The 16,584-nt window shown below is 32.5% G+C and overlaps 1 protein-coding gene and 1 long non-coding RNA gene across 2 annotated transcripts in view; one reads left to right on the top strand and one right to left on the bottom strand.

Annotated features, from left to right (window-relative positions):
- Window positions 1–16,584, top strand: part of LOC129953881 (serum response factor homolog) — a 220,768-nt gene that overhangs the window by 107,887 nt on the left and 96,297 nt on the right. The window lies entirely within an intron of this gene.
- LOC129953882 (uncharacterized) overlaps window positions 1–16,584 on the bottom strand; it is an 84,416-nt gene that overhangs the window by 32,202 nt on the left and 35,630 nt on the right. Inside the window, exon 2 of the long non-coding RNA XR_008782606.1 lies at window positions 15,734–15,938. This is a non-coding gene — a long non-coding RNA (uncharacterized LOC129953882). The remainder of the gene's footprint in view (window positions 1–15,733; window positions 15,939–16,584) is intronic.

Here is a 16,584-nt window from a genome sequence, read left to right as displayed (position 1 = left end):
TTGGAGAAAGTAAGATTATTGCACTTGATATTTCAAAAGCATTTGATAGAGTTTGGCACCAAGCTCTCTTATCGAAAATGCGTGCTTTTGGTATTGATGAATCTCTTCTTCGTTGGATTAGAAATGACCTTTCAAATCGTTCAATACAAGTTGTATTGGATGGATTCAAGTCTGAAAACCACAAAATAAATGCTGGTGTGCCCCAGGGCTCTGTTCTATCTTCTTTCTCATTTTTATTAATGATCTCCTGTCTGCAACATCTAATCCAATACATTATTTCGCTGACGATAGTACTCTTAGCTTTTCATATTCACACCCCTCTTCTTCGGATGTGGAACTGCAACGACAAAATGTGATAAGCTCATTAAATTCCGACCTAAACAGTATTGTACAATGGGGAATAAGAAACCGCGTGAAATTTAATGCTTCGAAAACGCAATGCTGTCTTGTATCGTTAAAGCGAAATATAACCCCACTGCTATTATCCATAAATAGCACTTGCATCGAGGAAACTGAACAACTCGATATTCTTGGTATGTGCATCACCAACCACCTTTTGTGGAACGATCACATACGCGATGTCGCCAAAAATGCCGCAAGATGTTTGGGTTTTCTAAGGCGATGCAAGAAGTTTTTCTCTCCCTCTGATCTGGCTGTTATTTACAAGACTTATATAGGTCCAAAGCTTGAGTATAACTCCCATATCTGGGCTGGTGCTCCTGCAATTTACTTAAGCCTCTTGGATAGTATTGAACGTAGAGCATTTAGATTGATTGGTGATATTACCATCATAAGATCATTTACGTCACTTGAACATCGTCGAAATGTTTCTTGTCTCACGCTTTTTTATCGTTATTTTAATGGTTTATGCTCTAGAGAAATAGCCAGCTGCATTCCTCCCCTTAAACAGTTCCACCGTAATACTTGCCCTTCTAGGAATGCTTATCCATATACCATCGAGCCCATCTTCAGTCGTACTGTCAAGTACAGAGATTCGTTCTTTAGCCGTACTATGCGAATGTGGAATGCCTTGCCACACTCTGTCTTTCCCAGCTATTGCAATATTCAGGAATTCAAAACCAATGTGCACCGACATCTCCTTTCAACCCCTCTCTCCCTTTTCTAGTGCTCACACTGTGTCTACATAATAAGGGTAATATATCCCCTTGAGTGTGCGCTTATTATAAAAAAAAAAAAGATGGAAATGGGCCTCTTCAGACGAAATTAAAACAGCGCCAACGGAAAATCATCATTTTGTAGGGATGCATATGAAGATGTGTGTGCAAAAGTTTAAGTGCTCAACGCCTCGGAGATTGCTGGATAGACGCACTTACACGTGCCACATTTTCTGGCGTTGTTCAGATAAAGGTCGACCAGACGATTTTCTCTTGAGCGCCGAACCCGTTGCTCTAAAGTTTGATGACCAAACTTGAATTGTTTATTATCCGGAACAGGATCATGTCGTCCAAGTTGAAATCGAATTCGAAATGCTCGCTGAGTAGTAATCACAGAACCACCATTGCGGATATATTGCTTTACGACAAATGCACGATGCTCATCGTGCCACGCCATTATGATTATTAAAAACGGCACGTAGACCTCTATCTGTCTATACCCGGAATACCATTTTAACTATAAATAGATTTAAATATAAACGTCTAAAAATACGGAAGGTTTTTTTGCCGTACCCTGTATTAGCTGTAAGTTTAACATAGAATTGTAAATGTTGACCAAATTCTCGAAGATTATTTCAATGAATACTTTAAGTACCTATAAATAAAGATTACTGGGAAAAACTGGGAATATTATTTTCATGTCAAATTACAGAAAAGATTGACTTATTTTTGGAAGTCATTGTGAGAATTACTAAGAAGTTTTAGTATTGGTCACGATTGACTGTAGACCTTACTTTTGACAGTGCATTTGACAATTGCTCTCCCTTTCTCAATCTAATAACCTTTTGTAGGGTTGATTGTGGTATCAAAGTAATTATATATTTTTAATTTTATCGTTTTTACAATTTTACGAAATTACATTTTTTAAACATATTTAAGGATTTTTCCACCTTTTTCACGATTTTTTTAACTTTAACGGCTACGTCCAGTTCAAGCAATCAATTGATAGTTAGCAGGAAGTTTATTCCTTTTAATAAATATACACCCAAAACGAGTTACTGTTTGGTGTGGATTTTGGTCCAGAGGCATAAGGGCCATTTTTCTTCGAAAATGAACAACAAAAGGAGGATATTGGAAACATTTGACTGGCGCTACGTGCACACAGCCAAAGCTACACTCAATGTATTTATAGCATTTTCGAAGAAAAAGTTATTGGCGGACCCTTTATATTCATTTTCTTCCACAAAAAAACTAATTTTTCAGAACTGCCGTTAAACATTGGGAAAATTTAATAACTTTCTTTAACACAACTATTTGATAGCCTGAATTGATTGATATCTAAATCAAATTTGTGAAAAAATTCAAATTTATTTTGCCGATAAGCTTTGGAGATGTACACATATTTGTTGATTGTGAAATAAGTATTTACTATAACAATATATCGAAGACAAGAATTTTGAAAATCACAATTACAATTTTTGAAATTTGGTAAAAATGTGAAGGTGGAAACTAAATTGTTTTCAATTTATAACACTTTGGTTTTTACATTTATACATTCCCAGTACAATTTTTCAAAAAAACACTAAATTTATGCTGTTGTACGGAGACTTTTTGGACTAAGTGTAAGTTTTATTGGTTTATTGTCAATCCTCATGCAGTTATAGAATGCAATAGACGCTGAAAAGAGTAAATCTCTGTAGCAAGGTCGGATGCAGACTTTTAAACAGGGGGGTCACAAGCTTAACATAAAATCGTTCTTTAGTGTTCTGTAAAGGAGGCTAACAAAATTTAAATAACATAATATGTAACTTAACCTTAAATGTATACATTTCAAGGGCTAAAGTGACAACCTTAGTTATTAAATTATTTTAGAACGTTGTTTTCCAACAAGGTGTTTATAGTCTACCTATATAATTTGGTCGATTCTCTACATATGAAAGCATTCCAAGATTTCAACAGTTTTCCAAATATGCCATATTTAAGCGAAAAACACAATAGTTTAGAGAGTTTTTGTTGCTTTCACGCAGAAATGTAAGAAGTTGTTTTGAAACGTTGCTTTTTCTATTATTGTTGATATCAAGAATTTCCTGGCTTTTTGTACGTAGTTTTTTCGAACTTAATTTTCGAAAGTCTATTATTACTATCGTCTGAGTCTGCTTACTCGTAGGTTGGAGCTGATGCTAGAAAATATTGTGATCTTAAAGGAGTCAACAAAACTTAAAAATTATTTAGAGAAAAGTTTAAGTTAATTAGTCAAAATTGTCACTGTTACTGTTTTTGGGACATTTATATTCTTGAAATTTGTGTTTAAATCTCAGTTCTAGAACATGTAAAGAAAATTCACTTCAAAAAGTAGATTTCTTTAATTTTTTAAGATCTTAAAAGTTTTATTCAACAGAAAATCAATTTTGATAGAAATATAATGCACTACTGGATCGTTAAAACTATCTTATTTCTTTAAAAAAGTATGTTAAAAAAATTACATTTTTGATCATTAAAAATCATCATCAATTTGAAAATTTGATCCACGACAAGAGTTTGCACTGAAATAGAAGATTATTAAAATCGGTCGATTAGTCCTAAAGAATGCAATACTTGCCATACAGTGAGTGTCACAAGTAAAAATCAATTCAATGTTCATTATTTATGTGCATCAGAAAAATATGGTGGAATTGAAGGCTCGTTTCAGGAATTTAAAAGCAACTTAATATAAAATTAACGATCTCTTATACATATTTAAGGCACTACTAATGTTACAAAAATTTTAGTTCTTTTTGACAAAAAATTTTATCTATTTTATAAGAGAGAAGAAATTAAACTTAACTAAAAAAAACTTTTTTGTGAATGTCGTTAAATTACTAACAAATCCTTAGATGAAATCAGTTTAACTGTAGCTTTATGGCTCATATTGCTCCCCCTTGCTGAATGGTCCATTGCTCAAAATTTGATGAAATTGTTTGATTCAACGTTTCAATTTACTTGAAATGAATTTGAATCCATTTCAAATGAAAATTTGTGTTTTGAAATTCAGTTTTATCGATATCGACTTTTTTATGAAGTTGAAATAAACCGATTTTCGAAATTAATTTTTGAATTAAAAGTCTATGTGACAAGAGGAAATTGTAGAAGTTTTTTCCAATATTGAAAACTAAACTTAACTTATTCTTAAAACAGAATTGGTTTCAAGTTGCAAGTTCTACTTCATATTCAGGAAATGAACAAAACATTTAAACGACAAATGTCTTTCCTATACAATTTTGATGAAATAATGTTCACTAATCTTTCAAGAAAATGTTTCGAACGTATTTAGAACCATAGTAATATCGGTCTTTTTAAACCGATAAAGTTATTTTAATTAAACTATAGGAAGTTATTTTAATCGGTCCGATTTGTCGAATTGAAAATTTACCATACAAATTTTAAAGAAATACCAGGCGAGCATGTTATCATACAAGATCCATATCGAAACCAGGCATCATGACGACATGGTGTTGCCTTGCAAAATATCAACTCTACCGCTTTATTCGTAAAGAAATATAATGGGTTTGAGGGACGAGCCTTGATTAAAAAACTGTAAAAACTGAAGCACTCAAGAAAGCATAAAGTAAAGTAAGCTCACACAAACCTCAAACCCACACAATTATAATATGGAATAGATCAGGGATGGCATTAAAGTACACTAAAGTTTTATTTTCGTACATTCGAAATACAGAAATGTTTTTCCTTAATTTCTGAATAAATGTGGAGCCACCACACAAAAATTCTTAAAAAGTCCAAATTTATAATAACCAACTTTGTTTTACAAACAAACCAATTCCGTGAGAAACTTTTGAACATTATACACGTTCTCCCAATCCAAATTTAAAATATGTGCTTTTACTTTGTCTAGATCAGTTCTTAGCAATGCTCAAATTGGACTACTTACAGAACAAATGGTTATTTAATATTACCACCTACTTACCTATAAGTAGCGCCCGATTCAGTTTAAGTTAAAAAAGCAATTGTAAAAAAAGATACACCTGATCTTGTTTACCATACAAATTTTAAAGAACTACCAGGCGAGCATGTGAATGAGCAAGAAAAAAGTGTTTATCTGGTTGCTTTTATTTAAAAACAAAATTGACCAAAATTGACAAAGCTGATCAGGTAATCATCCGGAGAAGGAGGTATATCATGGTCATGTTTAAGATCAACTCTACCGCTTTTTTCGTAAAGAAATACAGTGGTGTTTACAGGAGGAGCCCTGAGAAAAAAAAAAAACAGAAGGACTCAAGAAAGCATGAAATAAAATAAGCTCCTACAAACCTCAAACTGACATCAATGTCGCCATTAATGAGTTGATAAAAAAATACTAAGTCATTATTAACACGCCTTTGATGGAGAGATTGCAATTGAAGAAGATGAATACGATGTTCATAGGAAGGCAGATCATAAGGATCTTCCCACGGAAGACCCTTTAGGGCAAAGCGAATTAAATTATGTTAAATTGATTCAATACGTTCATATTTGCGATGCATATTGAAGATGAGGACGAACATGGCAACTGTACAAAGAAAGAGTAACATAGGGATCATTGAACTCCTTTGCCCAGCATTTAAAACCAAGCATAAAACTTGCCGTATTAACAATAAAATTAATGTGATATGTAAACTCTAAGTTGGAACAGAAATGTACACCTAAATCTTTAAATGTGGAGACACGACAGAGTTTTTGCTGTGATATACGGTAGTCAAATACGTTACTGATTAGTTTTTTAGTGAAAATTATCGTCTGGAATTTTAAAGGGTTGAGTGAAGAGCTATTTTTCCCACAACAAAATGTGAAACTATCAATGTCTGCTTGTAAAAGAATACGATCATGGGTGGACTTTATTATTTTGAACATCTTCATATCGTCAGCAAAAATGAGAAGTTCACTTGAGCGTAAACATGACGATACATCGTTAATAGACAGGATGAACAGAAAAGGGCCAAGATGGCTCCCCTGGGGAACACCAGATTGAGCAACAAAAGGTTCTGAAAGACAATTTCTAAATTTTTTAACTCGAAGGATCTGTTTTCAAGGTATTCAAGGTGGAAAATTAGAGTTTTAAGTTTAAATAAAATATTTCTATGGCTTAGTTGGTCAAAAGCTTTAGAAAAGTGTATACACAGTCAACTTCATAACCTTGTTCTAAAGCGTTTGAACATATGTTTGAGAATGTGAAGAGATTAGTAACGGTTGATCTTTTCTTCACAAAACCATGTTTAAAAATACTACAATTTTACAAAAACTTGTTTAAACAATTTAGGAATGCAAGAAAACTTTGCAATGGGCCTGTAGTTTATTATATCCGCCTTGTTACACTTTTCTTGAAAATTGGTGTTGGAAATGACTTCTTCCATATACTGGGAAATTTGCCTGTTTTTAGAGAAAGTTTGAATAAGAACGTAAGGGGTTCAGCTAAAGCATTACTACACTTTCTTAGTACTATCGGGGGAATACCATCGGGACCGGCAGTCATCATTCAAAGCAGATAAAAGATCAAGGACTGTACTCTGTAGCACAGGGAGCTAGTTTGCGAAAAGGAGTGAAGATTATGAAAATAAACTTCATCAACTTCTTCAGGGCTATTAACAAAGAACTCACGGAAATTTGTTGCAAAAGCGTTACAGATATCAACAGTTTTATCTAACGAAAGGTTCTTGTAAGTGAAGTTAACTGGAAAGCCATCTGATTTTTTCTTTAAAGTTTTTAAGATTCCAACATTTTTTAGGATTTTCTTTCAAAGAAGTACATATATAGCAACATAACAAGCGTATACAAAAAAACATAAACAGAGAAGTTGTTTGGAGACGGAGTTTCGAGATAAGTTTTCCATGCCTTATTTCTTTTGTTACGAAGTAAACGCAATTTTTTCGTGTACCAGGGTTTAGTAAAAGTTAGTATTTCTTGATTTCTTAAAAGGTAGATTTTTTTCTAAACAATTTTTAAGGATCTTATAAAAAACTGAAACTGCTTCGTCAATATTACAAAATGCTAAAGTATCACCAATTCGAGAAATGGTTTAATCTTCAGACAACAATTGGAAATTAGCTCTTCTGAAGTCAAAATTAAATAAGCAATCGAAGGAATTACTGTGTTCAGTAAGGTGATTACTTAAGTCAAGAAAATTGTTCAAGGGGTGGGTGGCAGGTATTTATCAATATTAGTAATTTCTGATCTAGATTCTAGAACAAGAGTACTAATAGCGTCAAAACAAAAAACTAAATCGAGAATTCGATTTTTTAAGTTTTTAATACAGCCGTAAGTTAGTAAGGAGGATTTTATCGAGAAAAGATGGTTCCAATTGTGAAGAAGAGAGAGAGGTGTAAAGGCTAGATTCGGCTTCCGACGAAATCCAGTTAATGTGTGGTAAATTAAAATCACCTAGAAGTAAAATATTGGTGTCAGCGCAGGACAAACTGATAACAAAGTATTTTAGTGTAACTGGATCATAGATTTAAAAGAATAAATCGCAAGCAAAATAAGTATGTGCAATATTTGCAATAACCCAAGAAAAACGATGAAGCCACAAATCTTAAATTCAATGTAATACAATTTAAATAATCCACACTAAATATCAACAAAAAAATACTAGCTTTCAACTTACAGAAGATCCTTCTCGATGTACCAGGCAATCGTCCGGAGGAAGGTTCATCAACGTCTTGTCTTTTAGGAGATTACCTTTCTCCTTCTAAATTCTTAAGAAATATAACAGTGCTGGAAGAGTTTCGTGAGTCAAAACCAATTAAAACAGATAGCATAAAAATAAAAAGTATTTTCTTAAAATTTCAACTTATTCTGTTGTTTTACCCAAGAACAAAATATATGAAACAAATTGTTCCAACATTGTATTAATTAAAAACAAAGCAAAATGTAATTTTGTATTTACATACATTCCAATAGTATTTTAAATATTCACGTTATTTCTCCCTAGATTAGTTTTTAGCATTGCTCGAACTCAAATACTAACAAAGTTAATTGTCATTTCTGGATATACGATCTTCAAGAAAATTCTTGATTTTTGTTTTAACCGACCCTGCATTTTAATGAACTTTAACATGAAACTACCAGGCGAGCATGAAAATGAGCAAGTGTACAAATTTGAATCAGTTTTCATAAGACTGCAAATAAATTGGTTACGCCTCGTAACACCTAACACTTTTTTTTGTGTTGTTGATCCTAATCGATATACAAGCCAATCATGTGAAGATTAACTTTCTCATTCCTCCAAATCTGTTTTTTTTTTCTTAAGAACTATAACAGTTTTTCAAGGAGGAGCTTTGCTATGTAAACAACTCCAACAAAATTCTCTTTTGAAGGTTGTTTTTTTTTTAAACTATCAAAAGAATAGACCAGGGGCAGGAGCGATGCACATTTGAACTTTTTTCTTTTTCATATCTTCTAAATTTAAACCTCCTCTAGCCACTTAAAAATAATCTTATTAAATTAGTAAAATAAGTGAAAAACATTTATATGTTTAGTTAATATTTTCGAATATACTTTCGCAAATCTAATATTTTCGAAATGTTGGAAAGCTAATGTGTTTCATGTTTCTCGGAAGCGTAGTTATGAGTGATATTTTTGTTATTGTTCTGTTAAATATGCTAAGAACCTCGAAACCTCGATATAATTAAAAAAAAAACACCTTTTAAAGCACTTCTGAAAATAAATATTCTTTAGGTGGACGGTGGGTGGATTTAAAAATATGTAGTTAAATGAGCGTCCATTAGATATTATTTCTGACTTTAGTTAGTTGAAGAAAGAGTTTCAATATCACCTTGAAATTACACTTTTAAAATGTACACCCTGTGCAGAATTGCATTTGAATCTCCGTGCGAGTTTTTACAAGACCGCTGAGCTTTATGTATTGCTTTCTTACCCATACTTAAGAATTTCCTTGTAGCAGGAATTAAGCCAAAATTTAAGATCCACCCCCGACCTCCGTTAATTTACTAATAACAAAAAGGGTGTTAATGTGGATTACGGTTATTCTTATGAATGCTTAAGTTAAACTCCAGCAAAAGGCGGAACTATATTCGCCATTTTCTAAATTAAAAATCGAATATAAAAAAATCCAAAAACCTTATTCCTACTACGAAACATGATCGCCTGGTAGTTAATGCATATGAATTCTATGGCAAAAGTAAGAAAATAAAAAAAAAAAAAACTACGCATGTGCGGTAAGGTTCATTGGCTGCGTATAAAAAAATTAAATAAATTACCAGGCGCACATGGAAAGAAGAAGGGAACATGCTAATTTGAGAGCTATCAAGAACCGAACATCAATGTTTAAAAAAGTTTGCCCACTATTTCTTGTGGATTTTATATTTTTATGAAAAAACGGACTGTTGGATTTTTATAAAAAAAAATACTTAACATCGAAAATAATATATTCTTTAAAATAAAAAGAGTTGGTAGATAATATATATAATTTTTAAAAGCTTTTTGAGTCGTAAGAAAATACTTACCAAGTCTTAGTATTGTTTTTTTGTTAGGTTTTAATTTTTTGTAAAAAAAACTGCCAGTTCGATTTTCTTCAAAATTTTACTGATTGTTGACAACAATCATTTTTAAAAGATTTAAAAAGTTTACAGCCAATATCTCAGAGTTTTTAAAAGATATTTGAGTCTAAAATCAATTTTGACCACTTTTTATTCATTTTGTTTGGTTTTTAAATTAAAAAAAAAATGTCAGTGCGATTTTTTTCAAAATTTGATTAAATGTTACCAACAATATTTTTTAAAAGATAAAAGTAGTTTAAAGATAATATCTTAAAGCTTTGAAAAGATATGTGATTCGTAAATCAATTGTTACCAACTTTTATTGATTTTTTTTAGGTTTTTATTTTTTGTAAAAAAAACTGTTGATTCGATTTTTCTCAACATTTTCCAGAATGTTGAAAACAATATTTCTTATAAAATAAAATCAGTTGGAAGCCTAAATTTCAAGATTTTGAAAAGATATTTGAATCGATATTTATTTTTTACCAACTTTGAGTAATGATTTTTTTAGATTTTTATTTTTTATAAAAAAAACTGTCAATTCGATTTTTCTAAAAATTTTATCAGATATCAAAAACATTATTCTTCGTTGCACAAAATTGTTTTGGAGATGAAATCATATTTTAGTCGTAAAATTTTAGAGGTGACAAATTATTTTTTTCAGTTTTTTAAATGTTTTTTTTTTCAAAAAATATACTTCTTTGATATTACGTTACAATATATTATATAAATTTTAATTCAAGTCTCTAGCGTTTTTAGTTCGTAAGATTTTTACGGTTAACCAAAATTTTAACCTTTTTTCAAACTGCTATGGTAAAAAAACCACCCAAGCAATTTTCTTGAGAGCCCTTTCTGCATCTTTCTGCCTTATTATCTGTATAACAAAATTTATTTGAAATCGATATCTCTTTTGGTTCTTGAGCTATGGACAACGAAAAAAACGTCGCGAACGTACGAACTTACGTACACACGCACGCACATACATCTTTCTAAAAATCTTTTATGGCTGAAACACGTACACGCTTCAGCTTCGGATTCGTCTGCGTTACGTTAGGCCTGCTTCGATGTTGCTTTGAATGACATTTCTATTATTTCATCCCTCCAAACAGCAAATATTTTGTTTGTTGACATTTTTTTACAGCTGATGAGCTGTCAGACAAAGCAAATGTTCAGATAATTGAACTAGAGCTTGCGTTTGGATTCACATTACGTTACATTACGTTTTTTTCCTAACGATTGTCAAACGAAACGTGAGGTCGAAGCTTCACTCGTAAACGTCAGGCTAAGCCGAAGCTAAAGCGTGTTTGAGTTTCAGCCATTATTTCGACTCTAGGGACCTTGAAACGTCGAGAAATGTCAAAATTTTCAATTTGATAAATCGGACCCATTACAATTACTTTCTATGGGAAGTTAAAATTGTCATACTCGAATATTTTGCAAAAAAAAAAATTATTTTATCACCAAAATTAATGTATGCAACGAAAAATGACGTTTTTGACATCTGGTAAATATTTGAGAAAAATCGAATTGAAAGTTTTTTTTTTATAAAAAATACAAATCATAAAAAAAAAACATTTCTTAAAGTTTAAAAATTGATTTTAAACTCAAATATCTTTTTAAAATTTTGGAAAATTCACTTCAAATTAATTTTATCTTTTAAAAAATATTGTTTTCAACATTTAGTTATTGAGAAAAATTTAATTGACAGTTATTTTAAGAAAAATAAAAACCTAAACAAAACATTACTAGAAGTTGGCAAAAATTTACTTTCGACTAAGAAACCTTTTCAAAAATGTAAAATATTGGCTTAGAATTAATTTCATCTCACAGAAAATATTGTTTTCGACACTCAGTAAATTTTGTATACACATCCAACAGTCCTTTTTTTTATTAAAAAAACACAGTACTTTGGTAAAAATTGATGTTCGGTTCTCGGTATCTCGTGAATAGTAGAATACATTGACTTCAAATTAATTTCATTCATCCAATTTGTTAACATACAAAATACAAATTTTTAAGAAAATGGTACTAAAATTGATAAAAATTGGTTTCCGACTAAAAATCTCGTTTACAAAAATAGATTTTGAAATTGAGTTATTTTATCATATGCAAAATATTGTTGGTAGTTTTTAATTTATTTAGGATAATTCAACGAACAACTTTTTTAACAAAACTCGATAACCTACATTCCTTTTAAGCTAGAAAATCGACACACGGGATGGGAGGTTATCATTGTGGGTCGCATACCAACCTCTTTTTTATATACAAATTTGATTTAGATGTCAGTTAGTTTCAGAAAATTTTTTAAACTAGTCTTGCGGTAAAGCTAACTTTGAAAAAAATCTCTAATAATATGGGTGTAAGAGATATACTCGTAAGTCTTATTGGTATATTGTCGGTAATGGTGTCATTCGAAAATAGAATGCAAATGAGACTGAAAGGATTAGATCTGTTATGTAATTAGTTTGTGGAAAGTTGCAGTTTCTATTTCATATTTAAGGAAATGGACAGTGCATTAAAATCACACAATTTTGAGTAAAACAATGTTCCTTTAAAACTTTTAAGACACCTTTTCAAATGTGTTTCTTTTTATAGCAATATCAGTCTTTTTCAACGAAATATTTCAAAACAGCAAAATTGTTCATTGACTGATATAATCTATGTCAGCTGCTTTAGTTTCACTTGAAATGATTTCGAAAAATGTTTAAGGCTATAAACAGCAATTTTACTCCATTTTTCCTATTTCAACTTTATTTCACTTGATTCCGGTAACCAAGCTATTGGGTAAACAAATAACTACCAGAAGTTATATCAATGAATATCAAACTACTATGAATGAAGTTTAGGGCCCAAGACTCTTTCATGAAAATCAATTCCAAGGTTTCCAATGTTAAGTCATCGTCGTCATCGTGTCTTGAGAAAATAAAAATTCAATTGCAAAAGAAAACACACTCACAAAAGATATCAATAAAATTCAAAGACACCCGCTTTGATCTCTTTATAGATTGACAACAATTTTGCACAATAAATTGACACTCTTAACCAAAAACCAAACTACACCAAACTGCCTTTTTAACATTCTTGAATGAATGTGACATTCTAACGCGACTTAACAATCACGACATAGTATAAAGTATATATAGAAGATGGCTTCTTATAAAAAGACACAATTTATAATATAACAATTTTACTTAACCAAAATGACAGATATACCACTTACAGCTTTACACAGTGTTTCAATCTTGATGCTACCTACATATCGGTTGTGCTAGAAATAAGAAAGAAAGAACTCAAGAAACGATCTGCGCACATTAAACAGAAGCTCAAGCTATATTATCTGCCATTCGGAAAGTGTCACTATCTCGCGAGGAGCAAGTAACGACAACAATAACGAAGACGGCAATGGAGATGGAGACGAAAACGAAGACTACGACGGTGACGGCAGAGTTAGAGACCACCAAACGCTCTTCCTCGTGTCAATTGGGCAATCTTACAAATTGGCATCCCGAACACGAGAACCAAACAAACCCAGGCAGCAGCACGAGCACGATATATACTAAAAATTATCACTTCATTGAAATGACTCTCAAACAAACATTGCGCTCCAACAACAAGACCAAGTGCGCAATTGCGGCTGACGGACCGCAAAGGAATCCTATAGAGCAATAGTAATTCCTATCCCGCAGTAGCCCCATCAATAGGTATCATATGGGTAAAAAGTAGCACCCGTCGTCGTCGTCGTTGGTCGTCGATCGTCATTTCCATAGGGTATAAAGTGGCATTGGCAGGCATTTTAGTGGCGGTGGTCTTAGCTGCGCTGCCCATGCGCGCAATTGGCCTTCGGCAGTGCGATTGTCCAACCAAACCCGAGATATCACAATTTATCGATCGGTTTTTTTTCCGTTGGTTTGTTTTGTCTTAAAAGTCAAGCGTGCCGCGCTTTGGAGTTGACAGCAGCTGGTAGTAGCAGAGTTTTCCATTACCACCTTCAAAGTTTCACAATCGGTTTCTTGTGTTATAAAACTGTATACTAGCACTTCCGCCCACCATTTTGACGATTGGAAAAGTCATTGATTGTACTCAGTCAGTTCACAATGTTTTTCATTACTCAACATTTTTTATTTTACAATTTAACATTTCTCAAATTGAAAATGACATTGTGCGGGTGAGTTCAGAGATATTATCTCATAAGGCTGCAAACACACTTCTGACATTTTTCTGTGGAATGCAAAAAAAAAAAGAAAAAACGAAGTTCATTCATGCGTGGAACGAAATATTTCCATTTAAAAATTATTCGTTTGTCTGCCTTAAGAAAATAAAAATGTTAGCATCAATAATCAATACCACAACACTGTAAAAATGAATGTGGAACATAATTGATTGTAAATCAAGTTGCTCTATATATTTCGAGCAGACTTGTACAAAAATTCAATTTGTTTTTCTCTTTTATTGTTAACCACTATTTTAACGGTATCGAAGAAACTCATCTTCATAACGTATGTAAGCTTTGTGGAACGAACAAAAAAGAAAACATTAAAGTTCAGTCTTGTGGAACAAAATTCATTAAGTGATGATAAATTTTCATTTGACAACAACTGGCTGCTGTCATCTGAGCTGAGAAAAGATGGATGAATTTTTGTTGGGTTTCCGCTGTCAAAATAATAAACAAGCGCCTTTATGTGGAAAATCAAGACTAACTGTTTTTTTTTGTGTTAGGGTCCTAAAACACTTTCTACACATAATGTTCATTCATGTGGAACGAAAGTGCAGTGTCTCTAAGGAGAGGGTAGTGGATGGTGTGATAAATTTCAGAATAATTTTCCCAACAAAGTGTCAATCGGGAAAGAAAAGAACCTATAGATAGGGTTTTCCCATTGGGGATATACATGGAGATAAAATAGGATACCAACACGAGCTTTGCTTTGGGTCATGGGTGTGTCACATTTTATGGAACTCGTATAGATGGACATTGAATAGCCATTCTCTCTCTATATATATATATATACATAGAAAAGACACAACTTGAGGTTCTTTTGAATTGACATGGACAGGATATGGAAGTATGGAATGAACACACATGCCATAATTTTTGGCCTATTAAGAGCCACCATGATTTCGTTCCGATATTCGCTCGCTCGGTTGCTAGCTCGCAGTGTTTCAAATAACCATTCATTGGGAAATTGTGTGTAAGTTAAATACGGCACTATGCTGACATAGTCTCTGGAGGAGCATCCCTGATGGCAAAGGCTCACAATACGTGAAACGTGATGTGGTGTGTGAGGTTATATAGGGATTGCTTTTTTTTGCGCTCCATGATTCTAACTTCATGTCCCCCATTTAGCAGAAGCAGAAGCACCACCGGCAGCGGTATAAAAGCTACACCAGAGGACCTGGCCCGTATATGTGATGTGATGTGCTGTCCTGTTCCTTGCCATGTTGGTTGCTTCACTATAAGGATGGAAAAGGAAAATTTTTATCTCGAAGCAACGGAATGACAAGCTTTTCACACCCGATTGACTTTCATGTTTGTCGCTGTTGATGTTACTGTAGCCGTCGTAACTGTAGCTGTAGCTATATAGCGCTGCGTTGGCTGACAAACGACGTGACTTCGTCTTTCGATGCTTAGGTCGTCCTTGTCGTCCTTGTCATCGCGCTCCGCCGTAACCATAGCCGTAGCCGTACCTCTATACCTACCACATTGGTTTTAATTAGATTAGAAAACCCATTCGACGACAAGACACGGTAAGGTATATGTAATGTACGTCGTCGTCAGTGCCGTTGACGTTGTCGTCATCGTGTTGCTGATGGAGCTAGAGCTATGGAGCTGCTGGAGCTGGATCTAGTTAGTTTATTGAAAGACAAATTGAAGATGTCTCTGCACGCAAAAGTTAACAAATTGAAAAGATATCGAGGAGAAAGGGAAGATAGAATAAATGAAGTCTGTTCTCTGCGAGAGTTGTGAGGATGTGAAGATATTGAAAAGGGTTTCTTCTCTTTAAATGAAAATATAATGTACTCTCCCTGGGTAGGTCTATAGATTCTTTTTTTGTTTTTTTTTTTTGATAGGTAGGTTTATAAATTGTGTTGACTTACCCTTAAGGTGCGTGTTTTTTTTTTTGATGTATTTTTGTTGAATGTGTTGTTTTCTGCCGAATGAAGGGGTCTCAAGGTTAGGTTTTCTGTCAATGTTCATCAAGTGATATTTCTGCTGTTGCTGGTCCTGCAGCCTCATCATCATCATCATTGAATCGACAGTCTTGGGACTTCTGTATAGAATTTCTTCTTTCTGTTTGTATTTCTTAAAAGAGAAAGATAAATGATATTTGATTTTAGGAACCTTTTTTTATTTTTACTTCTTATAAAATTTATTTTTGGGTTGTTGCTTTTAATTTTTATATTTGATTTATTTTGAGCAGAAATATGTTCATAGAAGGAGGAAGTTTTCGAACTTAATTTAATTTCTTTTTTTTTTTGCTTTTTGCTGACCTATGACAAATAGAAAGTGTTTAGAGGCAATTTTGATATATGATATATCTTGTTTTTGGAAGTTAATTTTCTTGACATACTTTGAATATGGATTATGGTACTTAAATTAGTCTTATGTCGAACTGAAAATAATAATATTGAAATTGGAATCTTTTTTGAAGTGACTCATAGATTTTGATGTTTCATCATTTAATCTTGATCTGAGTTAAGTTGGAAAAAGAAGGAATGAAGGAAGTAAAATGAATAAAAAAAACAGTGACAGGGTTGAAAAAAATACAATATTTTGTGAATGCAATCTTTTAAAATCATTTATGGAATTCAATTAGAAGATTGCATTCATTGATTTTACTTTGGGACTTCAGGTTTAAAATTATTAAATCACCATTTACTTGTTACAAAAAGACTGCAATCGTTTAATCCATTGATTCACTTTATAGCAATCAATTGAATGCATTCTT

The sequence above is a fragment of the Eupeodes corollae genome, chromosome 1 (genome assembly GCF_945859685.1).
Source record: "Eupeodes corollae chromosome 1, idEupCoro1.1, whole genome shotgun sequence".
In the NCBI taxonomy this organism is placed as follows: Eukaryota; Metazoa; Arthropoda; class Insecta; order Diptera; family Syrphidae; genus Eupeodes; species Eupeodes corollae.
Note: the sequence above shows the minus strand (reverse complement) of the source record. Positions and strands in the feature narration are given on the sequence as shown.